This window comes from Capsicum annuum, chromosome 4, assembly GCF_002878395.1.
Source record: "Capsicum annuum cultivar UCD-10X-F1 chromosome 4, UCD10Xv1.1, whole genome shotgun sequence".
In the NCBI taxonomy this organism is placed as follows: Eukaryota; Viridiplantae; Streptophyta; class Magnoliopsida; order Solanales; family Solanaceae; genus Capsicum; species Capsicum annuum.
The window spans coordinates 201,654,646-201,664,459 of record NC_061114.1 but is presented as its reverse complement, the minus strand read 5'-3'; the positions used below and the strand labels follow the sequence as shown (position 1 = coordinate 201,664,459).

Genomic DNA, 9,814 nt, shown 5'->3' with positions numbered 1-9,814 from the left:
AAACTTCAAGTTGCTCTTTACAAGTTTGGCCTTCAGCTTAGTAGAAGTGTATACTACATAACATACAGATTTTGTGTACCTGAAAATATTGAAAATAATAATCTTTAGGAAATGACTTTCTGAATCTGTATTGCTTGATTTCTGCAGATTAAAGCTTTAAGCTTTCTACTTCGATTGAACTTAACTAGTGTTTTGAAGAAATAAAATCTTCATCACAAGTTAAAAATCACTTTATTGATGATTGGAAGACATAAAAACTTCATCATTAAACTTGAAACAAGGGTGGTTAAAGTTGTTGCAACTTTTTCAATAGTATTTTGATATACTGAACTTACTATCTTATTATAATAGGAAAAGGACTACTAACAGTCAAGTGAATGATGCTACAATGACTGTGCCAGCAACTAATATTTCTACAATGATTCGTACGAATGCTCTGCTGGCAATGGCACCATCAGAGAGACCCAAAAAATTCATGGGTGTAGATTTTAAAAGGTGGAAATGGAAGATGTTCTTCTACCTTACAACTTTATGTCTTCAATAATTTACTTCTGAAGAAGCTCCTGAGGTGCCCGAAGGAACTTTGAACTAGGAGAAATTTGATGTTATGAAGGCGTGGAAACACTCAGATTTCCTATCCAGGAATTACATTCTAAATGACCTCCAAGATGAACTATTAACGTGTACAGTGGAATGAAGATGGCTAAAAAGTTGTGGGGATGCTGGAAAGAAAATACAAGACTGGATGCGGGAACCAAAGAGTTCTTTATTGCAAGATTCCTAGAGTTTAAAATGATTGACAGCAAGTCTTTTGTATCTCAAGTCCAGGACACTACAAGAATTCTGGTTTTTAGTGGCGATAAAAGTCGCCGCAAAAGAACCAAAAGTCAGCACTAAATTTTTTTAGCAGCGAAAATTATGTCGTTGGTAATACATCTGTAACTAAAGGTTATTTGTGGAAACAAAGTACCCTCGCCACAATAAAAATTTATTTGTGACGACTATTACCGCCACAAAAGATAAACAATTATGTTGTAAAATATTTTTTGACAAAACATATTTGGACTAGGTCGCCACTGATATACTGGAATTAGCAGCGACTTTGTCGCCGCAAAATAACAATCAATTGTGACTTGTTTGTTGCTACTAAAACTTTTGCATATCAATTGTGACCACCTGTTTGTCGTCGCTAAAACTTCCACACGTCAATTGTGACCATCTGTTTGTCGCCACTAAAACTTCCGCACATTAATTGTGGCCACCTGTTTGTCGCCACTAAAACTTCTACACGTCAATTGTGACCACTTGTTTGTCGCCACTAAAACTTCTGTGCATCAATTGTGACCACTTTCTTGTTGCCACTAAAACTTCTGCATTAGTAATGACCTTTGTCGCCATAAAATCAATATCAAAAGTGTTTTACAAAATTGACAACAAATTTTAAGAACTACAAATAATATTTGCTAATAAAAGCATCCAATAGTGTTTTACAAAATCATCCTCCGATCAAATATTATAAGTACATTCCTTAATAAGAAGTCAACGACATATATGTTAAGAACGACATAGTGCTTTAGTTTTATCATATTCATACATATGATCAAAAATCAAAAATGTATTCTACGCCTTCATGCTCCTCCTTGGTCAACCCATTGTTTAAGAACGTCCCAGCCATTAAAATGAACCAAATCACTTTATTTATTAAAAAACTTAAGGGATTAAACTGATAATTACAAGCTCAAGGGATTTCACAACCTTGGCTATTGAGTGGATATTGTAATGCCGGATTGATACAAGACTGTGTGTATCAAGAGATTCCAACCAACACAATAACAACAATATGAACAAGGTTATAGTGAATCGAAATAGACCTCACACGGTTTCACTAGACTTTGAGTTTGTGTTTTGAACAAGAAAATAAGATGAATAACAAGGTAACAATGCTAGTGAATCAAAATAGACCTCACACGGCTTCACTAGACTTTGAGTTTGTGTTTTGAACAAAAAAATGAGATGAATAACAAGGTAACAAACGAGGTGGGCACACCCACCAGCCAAGACAGACTTTTAGAGAGGAAAATAAGACAAACAAGAAGTTACCCATATCCCACATTCCTTTCATATGCCAAAACAAAAAGAGTTCTGAAGCAAGAGAAATCCCGCTTCTGAAATGCATACGTACAAGAATCATTATTTCCTTTAGGTTTTATTTTCATTAGACGATTGAGAAGTTTGGTGAGGCAGCATAAAGTCCTCTAAAGTTTATTATAACTTTAGACATGACCCTTTCGCACTATCGAATTCCAATTTCTTCCTTGCTGACGTCCAGTATTTCTATTATCTTCTTATTTTAACAAGTTAATAAAGATAAAGGGCCATGGTAAGCTCAAGCTCTTTTAATAAAGGATTTTCATGTAATTTCAATAAGTGATGCTGTACATTTATAAGAACCATTAGTTGGATGTCAAAGAATTAGTTGGAAAAATTGAAACACATACGAAAAGGCCTATTCCAGAAATAAAATGCATAGCTGATTAATCGACTTAAATGAAAAAAAAAGGATCATATGTTAAAGCTGAGAATTGAATTCAATTAACTGCATTTTATAATTATCCTTGTGCCATTATATATCAAGTCGCATCGTACAACACACTAGTGAAAGCAGCTACAGTTTAAAGGTTCTTTTGATGGAATTCATGAGTAACAAGACAAATACCTTCAAAATTATACAATGTATTAGTCGACCAATTCATTTGGTTGCTCATAGGAGACTGTACTTTCCAATGCAGTGATCCATGCTCATTAGTAACACGTCGATCACTTGGGCTGGATTTATCATCACAGATACAATAAGCTGTTGAATCAGATGACCTAGCCTATGAAACCAATGATTTATAAGTCAAAAGAAGAAGTGATATATGTGGAAACACAAGTGCAGGAATATTATGGGATAAGCACAAAAAATCTCTTCACAAGTAACCAAACCAGTAGCATAAAAAATCTCTTCACATAACCAAAAATCAACCTGTGGTGCTAGTACACGATTCTCCTGGCTGAAAAACTATAGGACGACGGTAGTTATTACGTTGATTTGTCGGCTGGTGATTATGGTCTACCATCTCTAGTGCGTCGATTATTTTTTGGCCAATAAAGGGGGTGGCACTGGAGGATCTAGGAGCCATTTAGAGTGGTTGATGGTTCCAATGACGTCCGCTGATTTTGGCAAAAATGGAGATACCGGTGATGAGATCGCTGGTGGTAGAGAAGTAGAAAGGCTATTGTGGCTGAGTGGTGAGGAAGATGATGGATAGAAGTAGATCATGAACCTTCACAAGAATTTTGCAGTGCCATTTTGAGTACTTTCGAGTTTCTTCACAATCTTAACAAAGACAGTAGATCATGAACCTTCACAAGATTGCAATTCTTAGAATTTTAAGAAAAATGTTAAAGAACAAAATTCATAATAATGCAACTTGTTGCAGTTCAACATAAACAAGTTCAATCCAGACAAGCTTGTTAATTGAAACACACATCAGCTATACCAATAATTCATAGCATGTAAATGTCTGTAAATACTGCTAAGAACATGTTAACTTAAATAGTTTAGACATTCATTACAGAAAAAGATATGAAATCATTGAGAAAGAGAAAAGCAAAAGCACTTGGGTTCATCAAATCCAACAACACCATTTGAATATTGATGTACAATATAGAAATCAGGAATACAGGAAGTCATACTTATTAGTTAACAAAGTTCAACAAGACATATCGAGAAAATATTTCATGGCACCAGAAGACTTTTGCAGTGCCATTTATCATCGAGCAATAATGGTACAGCTTATTAGGACCTCCATACCGGTGGGAAGTAGTTATTAATTGGTGGCATCTATATTTGCTCTTGATCAATGAAATTCATTCTTTTTTGTGAGGTCGTGCAACAGAAACTACTTGGCTGGTTCATAAAACAACAACAACATACCCAGTATATTCCCACAAAGTGGGGTTTGGGAGGGTAAGTGTACGCAATCCACACCACTACCTCAGAGGTGAGATAGAGAGGTTGTTTCCAATAGTCCCCCAGCTTAAAGAAAATAGTAAAGGGAGAAAAATACTAAGGGAAAAAAAATAGTAAAGGGAAGGCTGGTTCATAAACTCAATTAATGAGTTCTTACATAGCCGAGATAGTATTATACATAATGCATCTCATCACTTTAAACCAATACCCCACAAATATCAACAGACATATATTGAAAGCAAGTGGAAACAAAAGTGTAAATAATCATCAACTAGAAGGAGATAATTTAATTTTGTCAGAGGGGGCAGAAGGGATTAAAGTAAAAAGAAATATTAGGGTCGAAAAAGAAGAAAGAGGGAACGAAACATACACTATTTCAGCAGCTTTGAGAGCGCTCATGGCATCAAAAGTGCCCATCTGAAATACCACTTGATTTCTTTCCTCGGGGCACGTTCTGAAAACAACATTGTCAGTTCCCTTCTCCAATATGTCAGTAGTCCCTAAGACATCTAAGTAATAAGGGATGAAAATCATGAGAAATATTTTAGATGCACCGAGTTTAGCAACTTCTTTTATTTTTCCATCTCATATGCTACTAGGTAGCTTGCATTGAAGAACATGTTTCACTATGTTATTTATCTTTCCATCTTCATTTTACCTTAAAATATATGTCACTCTGAATCCTATTCATCCATGGTCATACAACCTAAAAATAAACAGTAAGATAGCAAGGAATAGAGCATACTGTCATTTTAAGAATATATTATCTTTCTACAATCAAATAGTATATTATCTTTCTCAAAATAATAGAAACGCATAAAGCATTCCAAATATAATCTCTTTGGTAAATTTGATCACTTGGAAAGATACTGAATTAATTACCGGATGACATGTACACTCTTTCACTATTCGTGATGTTCGCTGCCTAGATAATAACTGACAAATTCATGTTTGGTATTCAAGGGAAATCAGCACTAACACTAAACATTCAGCTTTACGTTAAAAAAGTTCTCATATATCTCTCAGCTATTCCATTTAAGTTATGCATCCTGGTTAAGCATTCTCATCATCAAATATCTTCAATTAAAAGGCTCATTTTGATATAGAGAGACACACAACATGGTGAAATTTAAAAATCCTCATTGTTCATTTATTATAATGAAAATATTAACAGTGATAACGTATTCAAATTGACATATACAACAGAATAAAATCAAAGTTACACTCATTGAATAAGGGATCATGCAAAAAACAAAACCATCCCTGCCCTTGATTCCTTGATGTTTAGAAAGAGTTGGTTTCATCCGTAGTATATCTCCATATATTACATAATACTTAATGTATACAACAAGCTAGCGGTTAAAGGAGAATATGTACATAAGATAGTAAGAAAATATGAATAAGAAATTACCATTAACTCGCTACTCATATTTGATGATCTTATGAATAATAATCTCCTCTCCATAGGTTATGTCTGCACCATATTTGGCAGCAATCATCCTAAATGGCAATGTACCCTGACAGAAAAAATAAGAAAAATATAAGATCCATAGGCATCTAAGAACAACATATAATAAAGTGTAAAGGTACTAAGAGCAGTCATAAGGCTTTTAACAACACTTCCTAGTGAGATAAACAACAATAGCTTACACATATAGCTCGAAGATCGGTGAACACTACCAAAGGCATTGTTAATTGATTGAACACTACCAATATAGAAGATTGGTGCATATACTCAATCCTTCTCAGACTGTACCGGTGTGATTACACTAAATTTTTTGTTGTTGATGTAGATGGTTAGTTGATACACTCTACCTTTCTCAAACCATATATGTGGGATTACACCTGGTTTGTTGTAGTTGATATAGATGGTTAGTGAGAAATTAGTACTTATAAGTTAATACCATCTCAATAGCCCTTCATTTCTTTTCTGAGCTTGAGAAAAATCTCGGCATTAGATGGGTGGTGGAATAAGAATCCTATCGATGTTGTAAGACAAGCTACGAGAGCAGGAGCAACTCCCAATGTATCAAATTCTCACACCATCAATGGTTAATTGTTGATTCAACATACCCAATCTACAAACATGTAATCACAATAACAACACCAAAAGTTCTACAAATTCAAAAAAGAACTTTCAACTAACCTAAAGAAACATAAATACAACTTTTAAGATCGAAAATAAACAAAATACAAAAAATAAATTTGGGAGAAACATAAATTGTACCTTCGTCTCTATAAACTCAAGAATTTTGAAATCTATTCCTTCGCCCTTCAACCTTACAGTATTTGATTCATATTTTCAAGTTGGTTAATCAAAATAGCACATGCAATCTAAGAAAATACATATATATCCAAAAGGTTTTGACCACATACCTTATTTGAGAAAAAATAAGAATTTTTAGCAAAGAAATATTGTGTTCCTGCAAATTATTTGAGTTACAGAAATTGTATATGATAATCAAACATGAACTGTAGAAAACACTATTTCAGCAAAGAGGAACAAGTTTGAACAGGAAAATTTTAGGCATTTCAGCTAACAAATTTGAGCTAACCCATTTAGGAAAATTAGAGATTTGAACAAAGTTTTAATCGACAAAACTAACAAATTTCAGCTAACCCATTTAGGAAAATTTGTTTCTTCAATGGATTTGAGATTTTGATCGAGCAAAGAAGAGATTTTGGTTGAGAAAAGATGCTAAAATGGTACTCTGTTGAGCTTGAGCAAAGAGAAGACCAGAAGTTTTCTGAAATTTTCATTATCTAATACCTACAAGAAGTTTTCCATTATTATATTTTAAAAAATAAAATAAATTAATTTTAGTGGCGATGATGTCGCCACATAATTACATTTAGAGGCGATATTTTATTAGCCGTCAACATAAAAATGGAGCCAAAAAATTATTATTAGTGGAAACTAAAATTTTCAGTATAGTAACAACTATTAGAGGCAACAAAATTTATTCGATGCGAAAAGGTGATGTATTATAGCGACAATAATTATCACCACTAAATATGATGTTTCTGCAGCAACAAATTGACTCACCGCTAATTGTCGCCACTATAAAACCTATTTCTTGTAGTGGGAACTGCAAGTTATCATCCATGATCTCCTCGCAGAAGGTATAGTTGTGAATGAGGCATTTCAAGTCACAACAATAATAGAGAAGTTACCACCTATGCGGAAGGACTTCATGAAATACTTGAAACATGAGCGGAAGGAGATGACAGTCAAAGATCTTATAGTTAGACTGTGCATTGAAGAAGAAAACAAAACCGCAGAAAGAAGGTCGAAAGAAAATTCTGCAATAAGCGGAGCAAATATTGTAGAAGACCACCACAACAACTCCAAAAAGCATAAGAAAGCTGAACAAGAAATCAATCAACCTAAGAAGAAATTCAAAGGAAAATGCTTTAGATGTGGCAAGATTGGTCATAAGTCAACGGATTGTCGTTCCCCAAAGAAAGGAAAAAAAAAGGACCAAGAAAATATGGCTAAATCCAAGAAAGAAATAGATGATCTGTGTGCCATGCTATCTGAATGTAACTTGGTGGGAAATCCTTGAGAATGGTGGATGAATTCTGGTGACACCCGCCACATTTTTCCAAATAGGGAGTTGTTTGATGCTTTTGCTCCATCTCAAGGCAAAGAGAAGATATATATGGCCAACTCTGCAACTGTAAAATTTGAAGAAATAGGAAAAGTCTACCTAAAAATGACAGTAGGCAAAGTGCTGACTTTGAATAATGACCTGTATGTACTACAGTTACGAAAAAACTTGATTTCTGTATCACTTCATGACAAAAACGGATTCAAATATATATTTGTTTCTACAAAAATTATACTTAGTAAAGGAGAAGTCTATGTAGGAAAAGGCTACCTCACTAAGGGCCTATTCAAAATGAATGTAATGAATATTGAAATCAATAAATGTTCAGTTTCTTCTTACTTTCTTGAGTCTTATAGATGAGAATCCAAGATGTAGTACACGTCAAAGAGCGTCAACTTTATTTGGATCAGATTTTGTAATATTTCTCTTAGAAAATGAGCCTTAAACGTTTAAAGAAGCGATGTCGTCGTCAGACTCATCCTTTTGGAAAAAGGCAGTCAATAGTAAGACTGATTCAATACTAAGCAACCATACGTGGGAATTGGTTGATCATCCTCCAGGAAATAAACCTTTAGGTTCTAAATGGATCTTCAAAAGGAAAATATAAGTGGATGGTACTATTGACAAATATAAGGCAAGACTTGTAGTAAAAGGTTTCAAATAGAAAGAAGGCCTTGATTAATTTGATACATACTCACCTGTAATGAGGATGACATCAATTCGGATTTTAATTGCCTTGGAGGTGGTATATGGTATTGAAATCTATTAAATGGATATGAAAAAAGCATTCCTAAATGGAGAATTGGAGAAAAAAATTTATATGGAATAGTCTAAGGATTTTATGGTTCCAGGAATAGAAAATAAGATGTGTAAACTTGTAAAGTCACTTTATGGACTAAAACAAGTACCTAAACAGTGGCATGCAAAGTTTGACCAAACCATGTTGGCAAACGGGTTCAAGGTAAATGAATGTGATAAATGTGTTTTCATTAAAGACACTCCAAATCACTAAGTCATTGTTTGTTTGTATGTAGATGAAATGTTGATCATTAATAGAGACATTTCTAACATAAATTCTCTGAAACGAATACTCGAGAGAAAGTTTGATATGAAAAATCTTAGAGTTGCGGATGTGATCTTAGGAATAAGAATCTATAGAACTTCATAAGGGTTTGAATTTTCATAGTCTCATTACATCGAAAAGGTTCTCGACAAATTCAAGTATTTGGAATTTTGTATTGCCAAGACTCCATTGAATGTGATCTTTTCTCTTCAAAAGAATGAAGGTGAAAGTGACTCACAATTGGAGTACGCAAGAGTGTTGGGATGTTTAATGTATATCACGAATTGTACAAGACCAGACATAGCATGTTATTAGTAAATCAAGTTGGTACACGAGTAATCCCAATAAAACTCATTGGATGGCAATGAAAAGAGGTTTGGGGTATGTTAAATACACTCAAAACTATGCTTTGAATTATAATAAATATCCTGCGGTACTTGAAGGATATAGTGATGTAAATTAGAACACCGGATCGAACAAAGTAAAATCCATGAGTGGATATGTATTTACTATCAGTTGAGGAGTGGTGTTTTGTAAATCATCCAAACATATATTATTGCTCGCTCTACAATGGAATCTGAATTAATCACATTGGATTAAGTCGGTAAAGAAGCAGAATAGCTCTGAAATTTCTCGAAAGATATTTCTTACTGGCCCAAACCAGTGGAACCAGTATGCATACTCTGCGATATCCAAGCGATAATAGGTATGACAGGGAGCATAATGTACAACAATAAATCTCGTCATATAAGACGGAGACATAATATCGTAAGAGAACTTCTCTCTAGTGGAATTATCACTATTGACTATGTGAAGTCAAAGGATAATGTGTCAGATCTACTTACAAAAGTCCTATCAAGAGAAGGAGTTGAGCGGACATCCAAGGGAATGGGTTTACGGCCTAGGACAAGTCAGCATGATGGTAACTCTACCTAGAAAACTGGAGATCCTAAAAGATAGTGTAACGCCCCTAAAATGGGTCCTCGAGCATCACACGGTGCTTGAGGCTACGAATAGCCCCAAGATAACACTTTGAGCCATTTTCATTCAGTTCAACACAAATCAATGGGGTTTCCATAAATAACCCTCAAATATCAACAGAGTAATCATCATCCAAGAATAAAA

At 34.2% G+C, this 9,814-nt stretch overlaps 1 long non-coding RNA gene across 2 annotated transcripts; it reads right to left on the bottom strand.

Annotated features, from left to right (window-relative positions):
• Window positions 1-2,590: 2,590 nt before the first annotated feature.
• Window positions 2,591-6,739, bottom strand: LOC107869562. 2 transcript variants are annotated; one of them, XR_007054332.1, is made up of 5 exons: window positions 6,636-6,739; window positions 6,243-6,294; window positions 5,427-5,532; window positions 4,386-4,469; window positions 2,591-2,876 (listed from the first exon to the last, which is right to left on the bottom strand). It is a non-coding gene; the product is annotated as an uncharacterized LOC107869562 (long non-coding RNA). The 2 variants fall into 2 exon arrangements; XR_001673848.2 differs by lacking the exon at window positions 6,636-6,739 and adding an exon at window positions 6,392-6,465.
• Window positions 6,740-9,814: the final 3,075 nt, after the last annotated feature.